This window comes from Panthera leo, chromosome F2 (assembly GCF_018350215.1).
Source record: "Panthera leo isolate Ple1 chromosome F2, P.leo_Ple1_pat1.1, whole genome shotgun sequence".
NCBI classification, from domain to species: Eukaryota; Metazoa; Chordata; class Mammalia; order Carnivora; family Felidae; genus Panthera; species Panthera leo.
The window spans coordinates 68,358,236-68,369,517 of NC_056695.1; the positions used below are offsets into that span (position 1 = coordinate 68,358,236).

The 11,282-nt window shown below is 38.5% G+C and overlaps 1 pseudogene; it reads left to right on the plus strand.

Moving 5' to 3' along the window:
* Positions 1-414: 414 nt before the first annotated feature.
* LOC122211345 lies at positions 415-515 on the plus strand (annotated as a pseudogene).
* Positions 516-11,282: the final 10,767 nt, after the last annotated feature.

Genomic DNA, 11,282 nt, shown 5'->3' on the forward strand with positions numbered 1-11,282 from the left:
TCATTGACATTACCAGCATCAATAGAAAAAGTCTTAGAGCTTAGAGGATTCTTTTTAAGATCCATAAAATCATAACCGAAAGAGCATTTCAAACCTTAGTATGCTTCAAAAACTAGGAAGCTTTTAAAAAACAAGTTGCTGGATCCTACCCACAGAATTTCTGAGTCAGTAAGTCTGGGGTGGGGCCTAAGAATCTGCATTTCTAGCACATTCCCAAATGAGGCTGATGATCCGGTCTGGGGACTATGCTTTGAGGGCTCCCTTTAGTAACTTTGCCTTGACCATTTATCAGATTCCTCTTAAAATGAATTATTCAAACATGCGGTTTTTATAAATTTGGGAGACTCAAGCTGTCACTCCCATGGGATTTATTAATAAGTTATGAAAATTATCTCAAAAGTTTTTGATTAGTGGTTGCTTCAGCAGCACGTATACTAAAATTGGAACAATACAGAAGATCAGCATGGCCCCTATACAAGGATTACATGCAAATTCTCGAAGCATTCCATATTTTTTGGAACCCTCATGCACTGTTGGTGGGAATTAAAAATCATGCAGCCATTATGGAAAACAGCTATGGAGATTCCTCAAAAATTAAACATAGAAGTACCATATGATCCCCCTTCTGGGTATATATCCAAAATGACTCAAAGTAGGATCTCAAAGAGACATTTGCATATCCAAGTTCATTGCAGCTTTACTCACGATAGCCAAGAGGTAGAAGTAATCCAAATATCCATGGACAGATGAATGGGTAAAGAAAATGTGGTATACACATGCAGTGGGATATTATTCAGCTAAAAAAAAAAAAAAAAGGAAATCCTGCCGCTTGCTACAACATGGATGAATCTTAAGGATATTATGCTAAGTGAAATAAGCAGTCACAAAAAGACATACACTATATGATCCCATTTATATGAGGTATTTAAAGTAGTCAAACTCATAAAAACAGAAAATAAAATGTTTTGCAGGGAATGGAAGGGGGAGGAAATAGGGAGTCGGTGTTCAGTGGGTATAGAGTTCCAGAGTTGCAGGATAAAAATGTTCTCCATATCTGTTGCAAAGTATGTAAATATATCTAACGCTGCTGAACTGTCCATTTACAAATGGTTGAGATGGTAAATTTTACGTGTGTATTTTACCACAATTAAAAAAATTGTTCATTTAAAGATAACACTTTCCCTGGAGGGCACAGTAATTCTTAGCTGGAGAGGTGTCTAGAGGGAAGCGGAGAGGCTCTTTGTGGCTACTCAAATATGAGCTGGGTACTTATCCTGGGTCTGGTGTTAGCAAGCTCCCCGCTATTATAGGCCTATGGATTCCCAACCTCTCCTACGTGACTCTTCAGAGTATTGGTACCTAAGTCCAACCCAGAGATTCTAATTTGGCTGTGATATGACCTGGATGGTAAGATTTTTGAAAGCTCCCTTGCTGGATGGTTTGAATGGTTACAGCCAAGGCTGTATAAATCATTATTTGGACCCGTGATTCATAAATTATGTTAAAAGTTAAAAAGGATCTCTTTGGAGCTCTGACAAGCTGTATATCCTCAATACCCCTCCATTCTGTTCCTCACTGAACCAGGTAATTCTCATTATTGTCCCCCTTCCCAACAAATTTGAGAAATGTAACATCAGATGATTTCTAATACCTCTTTGAGATAAAAATATGTCCATGTTATTGTTTTCTTTGGTAGGACTCTCCTGATCAGTGGATTGAGCTAGTTCCTATATTTGAACTGCAGTTACAGAGAGTTGAGTTCCTCATCAACTAGGTTTGCACATGACCGAGGTTCCTATTGAGGTTGGTGGGATGGTCTTAGTTTCAGCTGCATGTGTACACATGACCCAGTTATCCTTTTAAACCCTCACTCAAACCACACAGTCTAAACAGCATTTGGGTTTAAAATTAATTTGTTGGGGGCAGCTCGTGTTCAGTTGGTTAATCGCCTGACTCTTGACTTCCGCTCAGGTCATATCTCAAAGTTTGTGGGTTCAAGCCCTGTGTTGGGCTCTGTGCTGCCAGCACGAAGCCTGCTTGGGATTCTCTCTCTCCCTCTCTCTCTGCCCCTCCCCCGTTCTCTCTCTTTCTCAACATAAATAAATAAACTTAAATCAACTTGTTGAAGTATAACAAAATTCTCTTCTTTTGTTCATCCATTGTTTGTCAGGCTATGAATAATTTAAAGATGATCTGAAGAACAGAAAGATAAAATTTCATAGAGTTGACATTTGCATGAAGGGATTAGGCCCCGCCAAAGGGATTTTTCTTGACTCCCTAAAAATCAGCGGTATATCAGCGGGGACACAGGCAATCCTAAGGCATTACTATCCGGGTGTGCTCATTACCAAAGAACCCCAAATAGAAAAAAAACTCCTCACATATTCAGCCATTGTAAGCCACTTTAGATACCCACGAGATCAGAAACCAGGCAGCACAGGAATCAGGGGACTTGCCAACTTAATGCTGTTTAATATTAATTAAACTTAATATAGCTCAGTTATCTGTTTTTCAGATGTTCCCAGGCAGAATACCAGAAAATAAGAAATAAATCTATATTCATATTATATGTATCTTTAAATTATGTAATCATAAATGTGTTCATAATTATATATTCATATTATGTAATGTATTATCATATATTCTCCATTTCTGAATATTTCTAGAATAACTGAATAGGAGAAATAGGAAGTCAACAATTTCCATGCAATCAGTTACCTGGGAAAATTCATTTGAGAATGTACAGGTGTCATCATCCAAATACACATTGTTAGTGCACCGTGAAGAAAGCTAAAATACTATGTGCCCTACACGTTAAGCATTCAGGGGTGGAAATAAATAAAGCCACCTAGAATTTTGTGAGAAGACATCACGAAGAGATGACTACCCACCTGTATTTTAAAACATGTCTAAGAGTAACCAATACCATTGGGCAATACGATTATTGGAGTGGTATTATCTTGGGAAGGAATCCAGTAACACATAAAGGACAAAAGAGAATAGAAATCCTGAATAGAAACAGAATAGAATATTCGCTGCATCCAAACTTTGATGGCTTCCTCTTTAGGAAGATGATTACATATATATAAGAGAACAATTTTTGTCCTTCCTCATCTGATAACAAGCATGTAATATTTACCACAGTGCAAGAAATACCCAGTTTCTGGTGAGCAACCTGATTTATATTATAGTTGGTTTTTTGCACATGTAGATGTTAAGCCTTACTGAAATGTATGAAATTAAATTAGCCTTCCCAGCATTAGCACTAATGTAGCAGACATTACAGTGGTTGTACACACGGGGGTGAGAAGAAACCGAGGTTAAAGAGGCAGAGAACTTGGATCCAGAGTCCTTGTCATGCTCTGAAACTTAACCTACGGAACAGGTTTCAGGAGATATAAAGTAAGGGTAAATCTGAACTCTACAAGCCAGTATTGTCAATAAATTCAGTGTGGAGTTTTGAAAATGTACAGATTCTCAGGGCGCCTGGGTGGCTCAGTGGACTGAGTGTCTGACTTCGGCTCAGGTCATGATCTTGTGGTTGGTGGGTTCGAGCCCTGCTGGTGGTCGTTCTCTGTGTTGACAGCTTGGAGCCTGGAGCCTGTTTCTGATTCTGTGTCTCTCTCTCTCTCTGCCCCTCCCCTGCGCACACTCTGTCTCTCTGCCTCTCTCAAAAGTAAGTAAATTAAAAAAAAAAAACACATTTGAAAATGTACAGATTCTCAAGACCTAGCCCGTGATTTCTGTATAGATTAAGGCCTAGGATTGTACATGTGTAGAAACTCCCCAGGAAAGATTGCTGCTTCCACCTGGAATAACAGGGACTCTGATGCTAACTGTCCCTCAGAAACAACTAAAACACTGGACAAAATATATGAAACAATAATTTTTAAGACATGGGACATCACACAACAAAGGGCAATAATCCTCGAAAGACAGAAAACCAATAAAGTGAGCTCTACGCCATCCCAGATTACTGCCTTGAGAGTTTCCAGCTTATGTCGCTGGCAGGAGGGACTGAAGCTGAGCCTGCTGGTCTCCCCATGTTGGCGAAATGGACGTGGGAGTCCAAGAAAAAGTGGCTAGAGTTGGCATGAGTGGGGTACTGAAGAGAGAGAGAGAGCAGCATACTCAGGGACCCCTGGAAAGCTTCAGAGGTTTCCCTCTCCAGGCTTCAGTTGAGGACGGATCAGTATATGTAGGTAAGAAAACTGCATGCGGGCAGAGAAAAATGCAAACAGCAACTCCTTATAAAAAGCTGTCAGCAGGGGCGCGTGGGTGGCTCAGTGGGTTAAGGATATGACTTCAGCTCAGGTCATGATCTCACAGTTCGTGAATTCGAGCCCCACGTTGGGCTCTGTCCTGACAGCTTGAGCCTGGAGCCTGCTTCGGATTCTATGTCTCCCTCTCTCTCTCTGCCCCTCCCCCACTTGCTCACTCTCTCTCAAAAATAAATAAACATTAAAAGAAAAGCTGTCAGCAAACTAGGAAAAGAAGATAACTTAACCTGATAAAGAGCATCTATGAAAAAACCTTACAGTTAACGTAGTGATGAAAGACAATTATTTCCCTTTGAAGGTCAGAACCAAGTCAGGGACATCTGCTCTCATCCCTTCTATTCAACATTTTACTGAAGGTTCTAGCAAGTGCAAATAGGCAAGAAAAATAAAAATAATTGCATCCAGATTGGAGATGATGAAATAAACTTATTTTTACTTGTAGGTGGCTTTGTCTATGTAGAAAATTTGATGGATACAAAACATATATTAGAACTAATGAGTTTAGCAAAGTTGCAGGTTACAAGAATATACAAAACTCAGTAGTATTTAAATATAGTAGCAACAAATATTTGGAAATAGGAAATACCTAGGGATAAATCTAACAAAGATGGGTAAAACCTGTATATTGAAAACCGTAAAATATTGATGACAGAAATTAAAGAAGACCTACATAAGTGGAAAGATGTACTTTGTCTGTGGGTTGAAAGATTCAATATGTTAGATGTCAGTTATCTCCAAATTTGTCAGAAGACTCAACACAATCCCAATCAAAATTCCAGGAGGATTTTTTTTTGGGGGGGGGGTGCAGAAATTGGCAAGCTGTTTTGAAAGTTCATATGGAAATGAAAAGTTTCTAGAATCGCAAAACAAAAACAAAACCCTTTGACAATGAAGGACAAAATCAGAGGGCTAACACTACCTGACAGACTTGGCTAGCTCAGAATTCTACCCTGAGGCAGACAGTTAGGAATATCCTGAAACTGTATTAAGTCATTGCTTTCCTATTTAGCGAATGACTAGCTTGATGAGCTAAACAGTATCCTGGAGGTATATGAGTTATGATTTAGTTGCCAGATTATCTACAGGAGGAAAGGAAATATGAAGTATGGGCACTAAGGAGGGATCAAAGACTTGTGTTTTAACAGAACCCGTATTTCTTTTTTTTTCAGTATATGAAATTTATTGTCAAATTGGTTTCCATACAACACCCAGTGCTCATCCCAAAAGGTGTCCTCCTCAAAACCCATCACCCACCCTCCCCTCCCTCCCACCCCCCATCAACCCTCAGTTTGTTGTCAGTTTTCAAGAGTCTCTTATGCTTTGGCTCTCTCCCACTCTAACCTCTTTTTTTGTTTCCTTCCCCTCCTCCATGGGTTTCTGTTAAGTTTCTCAGGATCCACATAAGAGTGAAAACATATGGTATCTGTCTTTCTCTGTATGGCTTATTTCACTTAGCATCACACTCTCCAGTTCCATCCACGTTGCTACAAAGGGCCAGATTTCATTCTTTCTCATTGCCACGTAGTACTCCATTGTGTATATAAACCACAATTTATACCCCAATGTTTATAGCAGCACTCTCAACAATAGCCAAAATATGGAAAGAACCCGTATTTCTTAATGCATATAAACAGAGAAGCAGTTGGGGCACCTGGGTCGCTCAGTCGGTTAAGCTTCCGACTTCGGCTCAGGTCATAATCTCACAGTTCGTGGGTTCGAGCCCTGTGTTGGGATCTGTGCTGATGGGTCAGAGCCTGGAGCCTGCTTTGGATTCTGTGTCTCCCTCTCTCTCTCTGCCCTTCCCCTGCTCACACACACACACACACACTCTCTCTCTCTCTCTCTCAAAATAAATAAACATTAAAAACATTAAAAACAACTTTAAACAGAGAATCAGTATTCATCTGCTTGCTCTTATTCATTGTGAGGATTAAAACATGCAAATATGTTTAAAAAGGACACAACACTATGCATGTCTGAAACTGCCAGCATGTGAATGCAGATCTTTTGTCATGTGTATTTGGAGCTCATAAAGGATGGGGAAAACTACCCACCTATTGCCCATTGTGGGGAGAAAGTACCCAAAAGGTGGGAGATTAGAGTTGTGTTTGAAACGCACGGCGTATGAAAGCTTGGTGCTCGGCCCCACATCCTGATCTTTGAGTTGGACATTTAAAGGAGGAGCATGTGGGAAAGAAGGATGTATAATCCAGGTAAACACTAATTACACTATTAAGCAAGGTTCATATAGTACTTTCTACTAGCTCAGTAGACTTTGGGCTTTAGTGGTGAGTTGTGAGGATTAAATGGGAAAAAAAGCATGTACAGAGCATGACATAACCGTATGGCACTTGTACTAGGACTTTTATAATGCTAAGTATGGTTTTCAAACAACCACCCCAAAATAATGTTAGAATTTAGGAGAGTAAAAGCATTCCCTTTTGTGAGCAGTAATGTAAACCATACAATTTGTTCTACTTCCGTTATTGCCATGGTTACCTGGAAGCTCAGAACCAATGATGAAACTTCGTTCTAACATTCTAAACATCCTATCAATTTTATATCTGATTCATCTGTGATGCTAATTTTGTTTCAATTAACTTCCATAAGTTGCCTATTTCTTTCTGGGAAGAGGGAAGAAGAAGGAAAGTGAATGAATGAATGAATGAATGAATGCATGCATGAATGAATTATATATAAACAAATATATAAATATAAACATATATGCATGCATAATGTAAATATATATTTGTATGTAATATATACATTTATATTATATATAACATCTATAATATAAATATATAGAGCATTATAGCTACATGTTTATTTACATTTATTCAGTAAACATGTATGAACTACTGAGGCAGATTCTATGTCAACCCACCTGAAAACTAGCCTTGTATTATAATTAAATCCCAGCATCTGTGAGTGCGCATGTGTATGTCTATCTCGTGTGTCTGTGTCTACCCTCGTTCCATTGAATCTCATTCTCTAGGGACTTTGAGTTAAAGGAAAATCCATCCTTTTTTGGCCAAAGAGGCTGAGGCGTTAGTTAATTAAATTCCTCGTAGGCGTCTTTCCTGATGCAGTAGGTACTAAATCCAGAGATAAGTTGTCTTGGCAACTGTTTTGGCGACTGTTACCAGCCTGCTTTTTAGGCTTGTGAGTAAAGATGTTTGAGAATGTAAATCACCAGCTGAGGTTTAACAGATTTTATTCTCACTTTCCCAAAGAAGCTGGACACTAATTGATAATATAGTACACTTTTATTTATGTTTGAACAATAAAGCAATGCTCATAGCTCAGCCCTTGGACGATTACATATATTATTCATGTTTTCAAAGTGTCATAAAGATACATAATATCAGTTTTCCAATTAAAGTTTATGACCAAGCTTGGTGATGGTTATAGTTTTTGGCAGAGATTTTTAATTTTCTTCAAATGCTTTCTTGGGATTCACAAAACAGCTTCAAGCATAAACATGTTTCGCTTGGGGGAACAGGAGGGGCAGAAACTAACACACATGCATATGAAGATCCCATATATATGCAAACATTTTCCAGGTAATGAATCTGGCAAAAATGGACAGTAGTCTTATTTTTAAAAAATAATTTATTTTTAATTAAAATATCCTTTTAGGGTTCACATGCACTGGAGAAATCGGCTACTGAGTTAATTTGTTAACTATCAATTTTGTGGCTAGCTAATGTGCACTGATGTCCGTTCTTAGCACTAAAAATATATGTGCCAATAAAACCATTTTTACTAGATAATAAAGTAATCCTCACTTAAAAGGCTTCACATTGAATGCTTTATAGAAATATAGGGTATTAAACAATTATGTAGGGTTGAAAGGAGCTTAAGATCTTTTGGTCCAACCTCTTTACTTTACAGAAGAGGGTACTGAGACCCAGAGAAGCCATAAATATTGTGTCTCCCGTAACTATGATCAGGCCACAGGTTCCCCAACATTGCCAAAGCAATATAGAGGATTCTTCCATCGTGGCCTTCCCTTTACTTATTTCTGTCTAAATTAAGATACCCTTTCAGGATATTTTTTTCCTCCTCATAGGAACAGCATGATATGATTTAATAGTTTAGAGTTATGAGTCACATACACCTGGGTACACCTGGGTTCAAATTCAAATAACTTACTTAAAAAAAAAGAATCTAGCCTCTTTAATGTTGATTCTTGTATAATCCTTATGGTCAGGTAGCAGCTACCCTATCTATAAAATACGTGGCCAGGCTGGGGGGGGGGGGGGCGGGGAGGTTCTATAACCTTGAAATTATAAGGATGACAAAGGATCCCACCAAGCCATGAGAACTTCATATTGCACACAACACATAGTTAGAGTCTTTAGCTCTACAGGAAAATGTGTTTCAGTATTAGTCTCCATTTAGTGTCCACAGGCGAACTGTCCTCATTTGGGGCTGCTTAGGAAGAGACCCCTAGCTTGCTATGGCTACATCTTTTTCCCTGTGACCCATCCTGTCCTTTTCCCGTGCAAGTTAGTCTGCAACAAAATAGCCGCTTCTTGGTTTTTTTATCTTAATACAGAAAAGCTAAGAAGGGCTACAAGATAGTTTTTCTCTAGTAGAATCCACTTGTTCAGCTGTTTTTAAAACCCATTGCTTCTCAAGAATATGATATGGTTCCCCTGTAGGACTCATTCACTAGGGCAGTACTGTCTGATAGAAATTTCTGCAGTGATAGAAATGTTCTGTTTGACAAAAATGGTAGCCACTAGCCTCACGGGGCTATTGAGCACTTGAAAAAGGACTAATACAATGGGTGAGCTCAATTTTTTATTTTAGTTAATTTTGGTTAATTTAAACTTAAATATCCACGTGTGAATAGAGGCTACCATATAGGACAGTGCAGGTCTAGAGGTTGGATGGAGGGATATTACCATCTCAACCTCTCTTCCTTTTCTTTCTTCCCTTTCTTCCTGCTTTCCCGAACTCTCTCCACATCAGGTTTTTCCCTCTATACATGATAAAGTAACCCAGGCCAAATGGGGCTTCTTCCAAGGAAACATATTTTTCTTTTTACTGGAATCTTTTTTGAGACAGTCCTTAAACTGGGAGAAAATCAGAATATCAGGCTCTGTAGAATCCTGATAAGTAAGTCCTTTGAGGCGAAGGAGGTCTGTGATCATCCTGTGCCCTTCAACCCACACTTTATAGGTAAGTATCCGCTCTGTCAGTTTAGAACACCAACCGCGTTGAGCATCTCCTATGTTACTGACATTGACATTTCTTGATATGTTGTAGTAATGTCTTATCCCCGTTAAATAACCTGATGTAGATCTTATTGCCAATAGCTTTTAGTGATTTAAGTCATTAAGTCTAGACTTCATTCTTAAAACAGGTAGTGATTTCATGATTTTATTTTTTATCACTATTATTTTTTATTATTATTTAATTTTTTTAAAAATTTACATCCAAGTTAGTTAGCACATGGTGCAACAATGATTTCAGGAGTAGATTCCTTAAAGCCCCTTACCCATTTACCCCATTCCCCCTCCCACAACCCCTCCAGTAACCCTCTGTTTGTTCTCCATATTTAAGAGTCTCTTATGTTTTGTCCCCCTCCCTGTTTTTATATTATTTTTGCTTCCCTTTCCTTATGTTCATCTGTTTTGTATCCTGAAGTCTTCATATGAGTGAAGTCATGTGATATTTGTCTGTCTCTGACTGACTAATTTCACTTAGCATAATACCTTCTAGTTCCATGCACGTAGTTGCAAATGGCAAGATTTCATTCTTTTTGAATGCTGAGTAATACTCCATTGTGTGTGTGTGTGTGTGTGTATATATATATATATATATATATACATATATATATATATGTATATATATATATATATATATACCACATCTTTATCCATTCAGTGATTTTATTTTTTAAATTTTGTTTTATTTTTGTTTCACATTTTTATTTAAATTCCACTTAGTTAACATATAGTGTGATTTTGGCTTCAGGAGTAGAATTTAGTGGTTCATCACTTATATACAACACCCTCACCATGACAAGTGCCCTTTTGAATACCTTTTGCCCATCCCCCACCCACCACCCTTCATCAACCCTCAATTTATTCTCTGTAGTTAAGACTGTCGTGTGGTTTGCTTCCCTGTCTCTTTTTCTTTCCTTCCTATATGTGCATTTGTTTTGTTTCTTAAGTCCCACATATGAATGAAATCATATGGTATTTGTCTTTTTCTGACTGATTTATTTTGATATATGTGTGTGTGTGTGTGTGTGTGTGTGTGTCTGTATATATATATACACACACACATTCACTTAATCTGCTTGAAAAGTAATCCAGTGTGAAGACTAAAATTCATATATATGTATACACACACACACACACACACACACACACACACACACACCTTTGAATCAGTATTTTTGTATCCTTTGGGTAAACACCTAGTAGTTCAATTGCTGTGTCATAAGGTAGTTCTATCTTTACCTTTTTGAGGAAGCTCCATGCTGTCTTCCAGAGTGGCTGCACCAGTTTACATTCCCATCAACGGTGTTAAGAGGGTTCCCCTTTGCCCACATCCACACCAACATCTGTGGTTTCCTGTGTTGTTAATTTTAGTTATTCTGACAGATGTGAGGTGGTATGGTATCTCATCCTGTTTTTGATTTGTATTTCCCTGATGATGAGTGATGTTGAGCAATGATTTCATTTAAAGATATTTTTTAAAACATTTATTCATGTTTGAGAGACAGAGCATGAGCAGGGGAGGGGCAGAGAGAGAGGGAGACACAGAATCCGAAGCGGGCTCCAGGCTCTGCGCTGTCAGCACAGAGCCCGATGTGGGGCTTGAACTCATGAGCCATGAGATAATGACCTGAGGTGAAGTCGGACATTTAACTGACTGAGCCACCCAATGATTTCATTTTTAAAGGCTTTGCTCATCTATCTCTAGGCCCTCCATCCCCATGTGTTGTGTAAGGATAGATACTACCCATGTCACAATCTTTTT